Raw genomic sequence first — 12157 nt, 5'->3', positions numbered from 1 at the left:
CGCCCCGGGGAGTGTGGGACAGAGGCTGGGTGGCCCGGTCCTGCTGCTGCTGTCGTAGACTCAGGGCTGGGACAGGGCGTGGCAGTGAGGCAGGTCTGCCACCTGCCTCCGGCACAATTCAGAGTATGGCCCAAAGCTCAGCCATCAAGATAAATCATTTTTAATGCAACATTTAAAAAAACAATTAATACAAAAATCCGTGGTGAACAAAATATCAAAATTTTAAATAAAGACAGGGTAAGTATTACTGATTTTTCCTTTGGCCTCAGGCTCCTCTATGGCTGAGCAATGCATTGTTATGGGTCCTGTCTTCATTCTAAATGTTGGTAATTTAGTCATTATGGTTTTTTTTTTCCCCCAAGTCAAGTTGTTGTCCTTTTCAGTCTTATTTGTGGAAGGCGCAGCTCAGCTCCAGGTCCAGTTGCTGTTGCTAGTTGCAGGGGGCGCAGCCCACCATCCCGTGCGGGAGTCAAGGAATAGAACTGGCAGCCTTGTGGTTGAGAGCCCACTGGCCCATGTGGGAATCGAACCAGCAGCCTTCAGAGTTAGGAGCACGGAGCTCTAACCGCCAGAGCCACCGGGCCGGCCTGTGTTCTTTTTCTTTTAAATAGTTCCCTGTAAAATCAGATGTTAACTCTCTCTGAATAAACCCAAGTGGAAAGGCTTCTTTTTTTTTCTTCTTTTCTTTAATACATAATACCAGTGACAATAGGAACAGGTGGAAAGAATGTGTGTCCCCTCACCAACAGAGCACAGTGGTTTAGCAGGAAAACACTAAGTTGTTACATATGTAACGGACAATTCTTATTTATTGATGGTGAGACAAATGAACAACAAAGCTTCCAGGGAAAGTACGGCAGGAAATATATTAGCAGGAGGAATGATTTATGTCTTTGAATGGGGCCTATTTCTTTTATAAATGGGTTTGGTTTTGCATCTTGGTCAACAGCAGCTTCGCCCACTTTTTAATTATTAAAACTTGTGTTGGCCCCATCATTTATTGCAGCTTTTTGAAACCTCTCTTTAGCTAGCAAACCACAAAACAGACAGTACTTCCAGGATTTGCCACTCAGGGGATGTGTGTGTACTCCTTGGAATCCTGAAATTATACAATGCTCGAGCCAGATGGGATCTTGGAGGTTGATGAGTCCAACGTTACAATCCCCGCCCTCTCAGGATCACGCAGTTAGTTAGCTGGTGGTGGTGGAAATGGGTCATTTGTGAAGAGATGCTTTGTAGGGCGGCTGGAGACCTAGAATTCTACACTTGGTTTCTTTCTTTTAATTTTCCCCCAAAATGTTTCGTAAGAGTTTCATTCATTGATGTTGAGTATAGTATAGGTGGCTTTGACAAAAACACCTAAAATACCCAGGAGCACTTTGCTTCCCTCAAAAGATTGCCTGTCTCGGGTTAGTGTTGCATCGTATTTTCAAACACTTGAACTTCACACAGGGGGCTAGGAGAACCCTTAGGAAGCACCCGAAGTTTTGCTAATGGTGATAAAGTTGAGTTTAAAATGCTGCACGGGGCAGAGGGAGAGGCGAGGTAACAGGAAGATCTGCCCATCTGTAGACATGGGCCCCACACAAACCTTTGTCTTGTACATGGTCAGATCTCGAAAATTTCATGCTCCATAACGGCTTCTTGTCGTAATTACACATACTATTCTTTCAGTTTAAAAAGGACCAGACAAGGAAATGTCCCTACCTGCATATTTACAGAATTCTCTGAGGGGTGGGCCTCGGGGCCACCAGGTCACTCACATAGCACTGGCGTTGTGCCATTTTCCTAAATTTCGTTCCTTTGATTCCTGAGTTTCCAGACTTGTTCCCTTTCAACTTTTCTTTTTGTAATTGTTACATTTGTTTGTTTACTTATTTTATTTTTAAAGCTTTATGGCACAAATACTATGCATTCATTTTAGAAGAATGAGAAAAGTACAGATAAAAACTTTAAAAGACAGAGATCACCCATAATCCTAGAGTTAGCCAAGCGTTGCCATTTTGGAATATGTATTTCTAGACTTTTTGTATAAAGATGTACGCACTCAAGTATATCTTAACAAAAATGGGATCGTACTGCATATACTGTTGCATGGCCTCTTCCTTTCACACAATGTGTTGTGGTTTTAGAACCTGATGACCCTGGCAATGACTCTTCTCTCTGGGCTAGGCTCTTATTTTAATTTTTTTCAATGCAGAGAGAAAGAAGTTTCAGTATAACAAAGGGGGCACCCACCAGGTGGATTTTCTTGTGCCCTTCATTCTCTGTGCATGACAATTCGAAGTGTTGCTTTCAGCCTTTTCCTGCAAGTGGGATTATTTTCAATTTGTAAGCAGCCATAGCTGTTCCCACGGTCCTGGACCCGCCACTGGCCTCTCCGATCCGTTGGTGACCTGCCACCCATGGCCATACTCCATGAACATGGCTGGGTAAATGACCAAGGGGACGGTCTCTTCCAGTACTGACATCCACACCAGAGGGTTACATTGTTACAACCGAACCTACACTGACACGTGGCTGTCACGCACCGTCCACAGTCTGCATTAAGGCTCTCTCTCGGTGGTGTACGTTCTGTGGGTTTGGACAAATGTACAGCAATACGTATGTACCATTACCGCATCGTATAGGGTAGTTTCACTGCCATCAAAATCCCGTGCTCCACCTATTCAGCCCTCCCTGCCCCCTACCCCTGGCAGCCACTGATCTTTTTACTGTCATCAGTTTTGCCTTTTATAGAATGTCATGTCGTTGGAATCACACAGCCTGCGTGGCCTTTTCAGATTGGGTTCTATCCCTTAGTCATGTGCATTTGTTTTCTTTGTGTCTTTTTATGGCTTTCCTGGCTCATTTCTTTTCTGTGCTGAGTATTAATCCATTGTCTGGATGCACCACGGTTTATTTATTGATCACCTACTGAAAGGCATCTTGGTTGTTCCAAGTTTTGGCGACTGTGGATAAAGCCTGGTGGCCACATCTGTATGCAGGCTGTGTGGAGACATAGGTCTTCAACTGCATTTGGGTAAATATCAAGGAGCTTGATTGCTGGATCGTACTTATGGTGAGAGTGTGTTTGGCTTTGTAAGAAACTGCCAAACTGTCTTCCGAAGTGGCTGCGCCATTTGCACTCCCACCAGTGATGGATGAGATTCCCGTTGCTCCACGTCCTCACCAGCATGTGGAGTGGTCAGCGTTCTGGATTTGGGCCATCCAGATAGGTGCGTAGTGGTGTCTCGTTGTTTTAATTTGCAATTCCCTAATGACATATGATGTTAATCATCTTTTCATATGCTTATTTGCCATCTGTATATCTTCTCTGGTGAGATCTGTGTAGGTCTTTTGCCTATTTTCAAATTGAGTTGTTCATTTTCTTATCATTGAGTTTTAAGACTTCTTTGTGTATTTTGGATAACAGTCCTTTATCAGATATCTCTTTCGCAAGTATTTTCTCCCCGCTTGTGGTTTATCTTATTCTCTTCACAGTGTCTTTCGCGGAGCAGTAGTTTTAAATTTTAATGAAGTCCAGCTTATCAATTATTTCTTTCATGGATCAAGCCTTTGATGTTGTGTAGTTTGTTTTAATAACAAAAAACAACGACAATAACAAGACTAAGGCAAAGTGAAATGTTAATGGCCGCAAAAGCCAACCATTTGGTATCAACTAGAGCTCAGTGGTGATGTTTTATTTGGCATTGAAGGCTCCTTCCATGCAAATCACATGTAATGTGAAAACATAAATATTTACAATCACTTTGTCACTGTAACTATTTCAAGTGAAATGTCTGCAGGAGAAATAGACCGGGCTGCACATGTCACTCCTGAGTGGGATTAGCAGGCAGCAGTCACTCCCCAAGCTGCTGCTCCTGACATCTTGCTTGAACTCAAAAGTCAGGTGTTATCCACAGAGGTGTTTTTGCACTCTCTGCACAGCGAGTGATGGTGTTCCACTGAAAAACGCCTTCCTTCCCTGTTCCCAGTAGCACGGACCATGGCTGCTAATGACTGTACCCTGCAGACACATTAAGCGTCAGGATTTGCTGTAGGAGTTGCTGTGCCGTGGCAAGAAATGGCAATGACGCTAACAAGACAGTCCCATGCCTAGGAGCTGGACGCCGAGGAAATATATGTCAGGTGGACTTTTGGGAAAAGCGCTTGGCAGTCCTGGTCTAAGAGACGCCGTAGCCCGTGTTCACCAGCCAGTGAGCTCAGAGGGATTGATCCCTGAAGAGGAAATCAAAGGAAATGGGGGACTTCTGAAAGGCGGTATCAGGAGCTCACACAGCACCCCCCACCCCATCCCCATGCTCGAAGCCGTCATAGTCGCAGCCCACATTCAAGGGGGAGGAAAAACACTCCCCACCTCTCGATGGGGTTCACGGATGCCATTAATCCTCCACCTACACTGTGTTTTTTTCCTGCTCTTAGTTCATTGGCACAAGGAGCCCAAAGAGTGACAGTGTTCTGATTGTGGCTTCCGTGGAACCCTGTGTTCTCTTAGGTGAAAGTGTTCCCCTCTTGGGAACCAGGACCTCACAGAACCTAAAACTGTGATGCTGGGAAGCATGCTGGGAAGCACATTACCGACAGTGGAGGGGAAGGGGGCACTCCTACTTCTACGTTCTGGTTTCTGGACCCACGTATTTTAGCTTTGGGCACACGGTGCCATACCAGGTGTAGATTCAGTACCTAAGTTGCATCTTGGGGGACAGCACCTCAACTTTCTTAATTGCCTCTGAGTAGGCTCTTCAGCTGAGCCTGTAATAGGCCGTTCCATCCTTCTCTGAGTTTGGCCACTTCCGGGTACTGTAACAGGTGGTAGAAGCAGTCACGTCCCCTTTTCCCTTATAGGGGTCCCTTGATCTGAGACAATGTGATGTGGGAGTTCACTTGGCGATCAGACATTGTCATCCCTCCAGAGGGGGTACCGGTAGAGCACCGTGGTCGGGGATAGCAAACGCATATCAAGAGGAGGTTCAGTTCCAGCGAGAACAAACTGCTGCCTCCTGCAGAGTGGAAGGGGTGCAATGTAATCCACTAGCCACCAATGGCTGGCTGGTCCCCTTGAGAGGTGGTACCGTACTGAGGGCTCAGTGATTGTCAGTGCTGCGGGCAGGCTGAGCACTCAGGAGAGCAGTAGCCAGGACCAGCCTTGGTGAGAGAGAGTCCGCCGCTGTTGGGCTCGTGCACGGCCGCCATCCTTAAGTGAGCGTGGCAGCCATCCGTTTTCAGCTCCCACCAACGCACGGGGCCTTCTGATCCACAAACCAAGCGTGAGATTTTTTTCTTCTTCTGTTCTCTAGTAGTCGCACAGGTCCTTCCTGTCCCATGGGACCAGAGGTGTGAGCTGAGGAAGAGGCAGTAGCATAACCAGCCAGGTGGCATGGGGGTTCGGGCTGTCCGTTTGTGGGTCTCACCTGTGTTCCCCGATTGCTCCCTGCATAGGGCTCTCGGGACTGATCCCAGATGTACCCTTTCTATCCGTAGATTTTGCAGCGTGTGGACAGGCTAAGTGAACTACTGGTAATCACAATCCCAGAGCAGAAAGGACACAGTGCGCACCTGGCAAAATGCTGTTAGGGTGAAGTGAGTTGAAGCCATCACAGAACTGGCCACCAAAACCACAGCTGGAATCTGGGATGTGACAGAGGAAACATGAGGCGGGCCCCAGAGGCATCGAGTACGCACCCCGTCTGCTTCAGCTGTATTATCCCAAGTTGACTTACATTCTCTGGCCCTGACTCTGTCCATGTTTGAGGAAAACAATGGTCAGACTGGGAAAGCAAAGCAAGGGACCTTGGAGACCTCTAGCCATTGAGAAACTGCGTGACACCATTAGACATTTACTCTGTGAAAGGTTTTACTTCGTTGTTCGTGGCTCCCTACTCTTAGGCTTTTCTTTATATACAAGCCCCAATTTATCTCCTTCTGTGTTTTTGTAAGATGATTTTGGAGCACCAAAGTGTACACTTTGCAGTTCCTACTGAGTTGTTTTTTTTTCTTAATTGAGAAATCTGTTCTAGTTCCCATAGCACATTATACTTCTCAATATAAACCCAAGGACATTCCGTGGGTTCCGACATCAATCTCCAAGTCTCCCATTTCTCATTCTTAAGAAATGGATAATAACTCTCGACCAGTGCTGCCGAGACAAGTCATGCGTCCTCCCTTAGCGTCTCTCTCGTGGGCCTGTCCGACGTGCGCTAGGATGTGTCCTGGTTTCTGCGCTGAGCGTCTGAGTTCTTAGTTTTTGTTTTAATTACTATGTCATTGTTTTACTCCCACCCCCACACCCACCTTTGTCTTCTCCCTCCAAATCACTGCCAGCTCACTGATGTGCTAACATCCGTACAAAAAATTGTACACAAATGTTCATAGCAGCATTATTCATAGTTCCCCCAAAAGGAACACACGTAAGTGTCTTCCATCTGATGAACGCATACATAAAATGTGGTATATTTGTACAATGGAATATTATTCAGCCACAAGAAAGAATGAAATACTGTTGTGTGCTCCAGCGTGGATGAACCTTGAAAACATGATGCTGAGGGAAGAAGCCAGTCACAAAAACCGCATATTGTATGATTCCATTTGTGTGAAATGTGCAGAATAGGCAAACCCAGAGAGACAGAAAGTGGATTAGTGGTTACCTGGGCTGGGGGCAGGGAGGCTGCAAATGAAGAATGATTGCTGATGTGTATGTATGTGGTCTAATTTTGGAGTGCTGAAAAAGTTCTAAAATTTTATTTTGGTAATGGCTGCAGAATTCTCTTTTTGTTTGTGTTTAAAAAATATTTTTATTAAAAAATATAGCTAACATACAATTATTATATCTGTTTCAGGTGTACACCATACTTATTCAACATTTGTGTACCTGAAGAAGTGACCACCTCAAGTGCAGCAACCATCTGACACCATTCTATGCTGTCACAATATCACTGACTATATTCCCCATGCTGTGCATTACATCCCATGACGTGTTTGTTTTATGCCTGGAGATTTGAACCTCTTATTTCCCTCCACCATTTCTACCTTTTTAAAATTTATCCATTACAGTTGACATTCGATATTATTTTGTATTAATTTCAGATGTACAACATAGTGGTTATACATTTGTATAATTTAAGAAATGATTGCCCTGACTAGTTTAGTACCCACCTGGCACTGTACACAGTTATATTGTAATATTATTGACCGTATTCCCTATGCTGTACTTTACATCCCTGTGACTATTTTGTAACTGCCAATTTGTATTTCTTAGTCCCTTCACCTTTTTCACCCTGCTCCCCAACCCCCCTCCCCTCTGTCACCCCAATAAATCGAGCACCGTCTGACACCATAGTGATTACAATATTATTATTTTCCTTCTGGTACACCCATGACTACTCTGTAACAACCAATTTGTACTTCTTAATCCAGTTCCATTTTTCTCCCACCCTCTCAATCTCCCTTCCATCTGGCAACCATCAAAATGTTCTTTGTATCTATGAGTGTGTTTCTGTTTTGTTTGTTTGTTTGTTTTGTTCTTTAGATCCACATATAAGTGAAATCCTATTGCATCTGTCTTACTGTGTCTGATATTCTCCACTCAGCACAATACCCTCCAGGCCCATCCATGTGGCCACAGACGGCAAGATCCCATTCCCTTCCATGGACAAGTAATATTCCACTGTACATATGTACCACCTCTTTATCCATTCTTCCATCGACAGACACCCAGGCTGCCTCCACATCATGGCCTTTGTAGACAATGATGCAATGAACATATGGATGCACATGTTCCCTTGACATAGCATTTTGGTTTCTTCAGATAAATATCCAGAAGTGGGATTACTGGGCCCACCTTTGTCTCTTGTTGTAGCCTTTGTTTGAAAGTCTATTTTGTCTGGTATAAACATTGCTACCCCCAGCATTTTTGTTTTTTCCATTTTCATTTTCATGAAATATGTTTTTCCATCCCTTTACTTTCAGTATGTGTGTGTTTTTCAATCTGAAGTGAATCTCTTGTAGGCAGCATATGTAAGGGTCTTGTTTTCTTATCCATTCAGCCACCCAATGTTTTTGATCAAAGCAGTTCATCCATTTACATTGAAAGTAATTGTTGATAGCTATGTAACTATTGCCATTTTATTATTCATATTTTTTATTTTTTTTCCATCTAAGGAAGTCCCTCTAATATTCCTTGTAATACTGGTTTGGTGGTGATGAACTCCCTTAGCTCTTTCTTGTCTGGGAAGCTCTTTATCTGTCATTTGATTTTAAGTGACAGCCTTGCTGGGTAGATTACCTTTGGTTGTATGTCCTTGCTTTTCATCACATGGAATATTTTGTGCCAATCCCGTCTGGCATGCAGTTTCTGTTGAGAAATCGGCTGACAGTTTTATTGGAGCTCACTTGTAAGTTACTAGTTGCCTTTTTCTTGCTGCTTTTAGGATGCTCTCTGTCTTTAATCTTTGCCATTCAAATTATAATGTGTCTTGGTGTGGGCCTGTTTGGGTTCATCTTGTTTGGGACTCTCTGTGCTTCCTTGGCTTTTATGTCTATTTCCTTTGCCAGGTTAGGAAAGTTTTCAATCATTGTTTCTTCAAATATGTTTTCGATCCCTTGCTTTCTCTCCTCTCTTTCTGGTACCCCTATAATGTGAATGTCGTTATGCTTAATGTTGTCCCAGAGGTCTTTTGAACTATCCTCATTTTTTTTTTTAAAGATTTTTTACTGGGGAAGGGGAACAGGACTTTATTGGGGAACAGTGTGTACTTCCAGGACTTTTTTCTAGTCAAGTTGTTGTCCTTTCAATCTTAGTTGTGGAGGGTGCAGCTTAGCTCGAGGTCCAGTAGCTGTTGCAGGGGGCGCAGCCCACCATCCCTTGTGGGAGTCAAACTGGCAACCTTGTGGTTGAGAGGACGCGCTCCAACCAATTGAGCCATTTGGAAGGCAGCTCAGCTCAAGGTGCCATGTTCAATGTTAGTTGCAGGGGGCGGAGCCCACCATCCCTTGTGGGACTCGAGGAATTGAACTGGCAACCTTGTGGTTGAGAGCCCACTGGCCCATGTGGGAATCGAGCCAGCAGCCTTCGGAGTTAGGAGCACAGAGCTCTAACTGCCTGAGCCACTGGGCCGGTCTTATCCTCATTTTTTAAAATTATTTTTTTTCTTTTGCTGTTCCAATTGGGTGTTTTATGCTACCTTGTCTTCCAAATCATTGATTTGATCCTCTGCTTCATCTAGTCTGTTGGTGATTCCTTCTAGTGCATTCTTTATTTCAGTTATAGTATTTTTCATTTCTGACTGGTTCTTTTTTATGGTTTCTATGCCTTTTTTCTACGCTTGCTATCTCTTTGTTGAAGTTCTCACTAAGTTCCTTGAGCATCCTTACAACCGGTGTTTTGAACTCTATGTCTGGTAAGTTGCTCGCCTCCATTTTATTTAGTTCATTTTCTGGAGTTTTCTCCTGTTGTTTCATTTGGGACGCATATGTTTGTTTCTTCATTTTGGCTGCCTCTCTGTGTTTGTTTCTATGTATTATGTAGACCTGCTGTATCTCTTGCCAGGTGGCCTTATGTAGTAGGTGCCCTGTGGGGCCCTGGCATAGTCTCCCTGGTCAACTGAACCGGGTGCTCCAGGAGAGTCCCTTGTGTGCGTTGTGAGTACTCTCCTGTTATAGTTGAGCCTTGATTGCTATTGATATGTCAGTGGGTGAGACTGATCCTCAGGCTGATTGGCTGTGGGGTTTGACCACATCCAAAGCTTATGGGCTGTTGTGCGGGAGGCTTACCCCATTGAGTGGGATTCAACCCAGTGGGCTCTGGTTCCTTTGTGTGCCACTTGTGGGGCTAATAGGGTGGTGCTCTGCTGTGGTCTGAAGCCAACCTCTAAGTATGTTGGTTCTTGGGCCTCTTGGGAGGGGCTCCAGTGCAGGTCCAGGTCGGCTCCTGCCTGTGACCAGTCAGGGGCTACCTGGTAGGAGCTACAAAGCCACAGTTGGTCGCTGCTTGTGCTGGACCTGGAGGTGTGCAGGACAGGCCACTCTGTGAACTGAGGACGGCTGCCACCAGTACTGGGTCTGGGATAGCTCTGCACAGTCGGGACACACTGAGGCCTGCTGCCGCTGACTGCCAGTTGCCAGCTTTGGTAAGATTCAGCTGCAGATAAAGCCTCCTGCCCTGCGGAGTTGGGTCTGGCAGGGTCTCAGTGAGTCAGCAGGGAGGAGCAACTGAGTTCACCAGGCCAATCAGATTCAGGTTTTGCTGTAAGCGTAGGGGGCGGGATCAACACAGGAAAGATGGCGCCTGCCTGCCGGCTGCACGGGAGGGGGAGCCAAACAGGGAAATTGCCAACCGTCCTCCAGCCACCTCCCCGAGGCCATACGCCTCAGTCTGCCTCCCGTGTGTCTCTGACACTCCCTGAGTCACCGTCTCTTCGCTGGAGTCCAAGGTGAGTGCCTGCGAGTGAGTCTGTGCACGGGCCATTTAAGAAGACGTCTGGGTTTCGTGCAGCCTTCCGTCCTACCCTAGTGGTCGGAGTCCCCCATTTTTCACAGCCAGATGTGGGGGCTCCTCTTCCCGACACCAGTACTCCAGACTGGGGAGGCCGGTGTGGGGCTGGGGTCTGTCGCTCCTCTGGGAGGAATCCCGCTGCCGAGATACCCCTCCGGGTTCTTAACCACCACATGCAGGTGTGGGGCCCATTCCAAGTCTGCACCCCTCCAACCAGTCTCGACGTGGCTTCTTCCTTATATCCTTAGTTATAAAACTTCTGTTCAGCTGGACTTCAGATGGTTCTCCAGGTTGACTGTTCTATAATTTAGTTGTAATTTTGATGTGTTTATGGGATGAGGCAAGCACCTAATGGAGTGTGTATCTACTCCATCGTCTTGGATTGTTCCTTTCTATAATTCTGTGAATATATTAAAAATTACTGAACTGTACACTTTAAAGGAAGGAATTTTATGGTATGCGACACATATCTCAATACAGCTGTAAAAAATATATAAATGGAAACACAGTGAAAAAAAAAAAAGTCAGTTTTACTTTTACCTCTTCCCCTAGCTACCCAATTTCCTTTCCCTGAATCTACCGCTTACCAGCTTCTGGGGTTTACTTCCAAAAATATTTTAGTGTAAAAACATGTGTTTTTACATAATTTGTTGTATACACCACACACTATTTTGTACCTTACTTTTTCACTGAAAAATGTGTCTTGGAGAAACAGACATAGAGAGGAGAATGCTCTGTGAAGATGGAGGCAGCTGGCAGGGGTGGGTCTAGAAGCCAAGGACTTACCCGCAAGCATGATGCCAGTAGAAACACAGGGAACAGATTCTTCCTTAGCGTCTTCAAAGGGGCTATGGCCCTGCCAACACCTCAGTTTCAGACTTCTAGCCTCCAGAACTCTGAGAATAAATTTCTGTTGTTTTTAAGCCAAAAAAAAAAAAAAAAGAAAGAAAACTATATCTTGGAGATTAAACCATATAAGCACATCTACGTTTGAACTTTTAACTAGTGGCATAGTTTTCAATCTCATGACTGTAACATAATTTATTTGATGAACTCCCTATTGGATATTTAGGGTGTTTCTAATATTTTGCCTTTTAAAACAATGATGAAATAAATAACCTTGTCCGTACCTCATTTCTTATAATTGCAAGTACATCTTTGGGGTAAATTCTTAGAAGTAGAATTGTTGGATTAAAAGATAAGGATACTTTTTATTTTGATAGAATTGCTAAATTGATCTCCACAGCATTTGTGGGTAAATTACCTTCCCACTAGCAATGTGTGCATGCATGTTTCCCTCAGCCATGTTAGCACGACATGTTATAGAACTTTTGATCTTGTCAGTCTGTTAGTTGAAAAATTTTATCTCACTGTGACTTTAATTTGCATTTTTGTTATTATGAGCATGTTAAGCATCTTTTCCACACTTATCAATATCATCACACTACATAAAATTTATGTTATATTCACTTCGTTCAGTCATCGGAATTTTCTTTTCTGTAAATTGTTTGTTCATATACTTTACTCGTTTTTCTCCAGATTGTTGTTCTTTTTCTTATTGTTGTTTTCTTTAGGAGCTCTTTGTTTATTAAGGAAGTTAGCCATTTGTCCCATTTTTAGCAAACATTTTTCCATGTTTCTCATCTGTCTTTTGATTTGATTTGA

At 44.3% G+C, this 12157-nt stretch overlaps 1 long non-coding RNA gene across 1 annotated transcript in view; it reads left to right on the top strand.

The window, feature by feature from the left end:
* Positions 1–7338, top strand: part of LOC141567514 (uncharacterized) — a 49661-nt gene extending 42323 nt beyond the window's left edge. Inside the window, exon 2 of the long non-coding RNA XR_012490188.2 lies at positions 6840–7338. This is a non-coding gene — a long non-coding RNA (uncharacterized LOC141567514). The remainder of the gene's footprint in view (positions 1–6839) is intronic.
* Positions 7339–12157: the final 4819 nt, after the last annotated feature.

The sequence above is a fragment of the Rhinolophus sinicus genome, chromosome 8 (genome assembly GCF_057876585.1).
Source record: "Rhinolophus sinicus isolate RSI-liver-muscle chromosome 8, RSI-T2T, whole genome shotgun sequence".
In the NCBI taxonomy this organism is placed as follows: Eukaryota; Metazoa; Chordata; class Mammalia; order Chiroptera; family Rhinolophidae; genus Rhinolophus; species Rhinolophus sinicus.
Note: the sequence above shows the minus strand (reverse complement) of the source record. Positions and strands in the feature narration are given on the sequence as shown.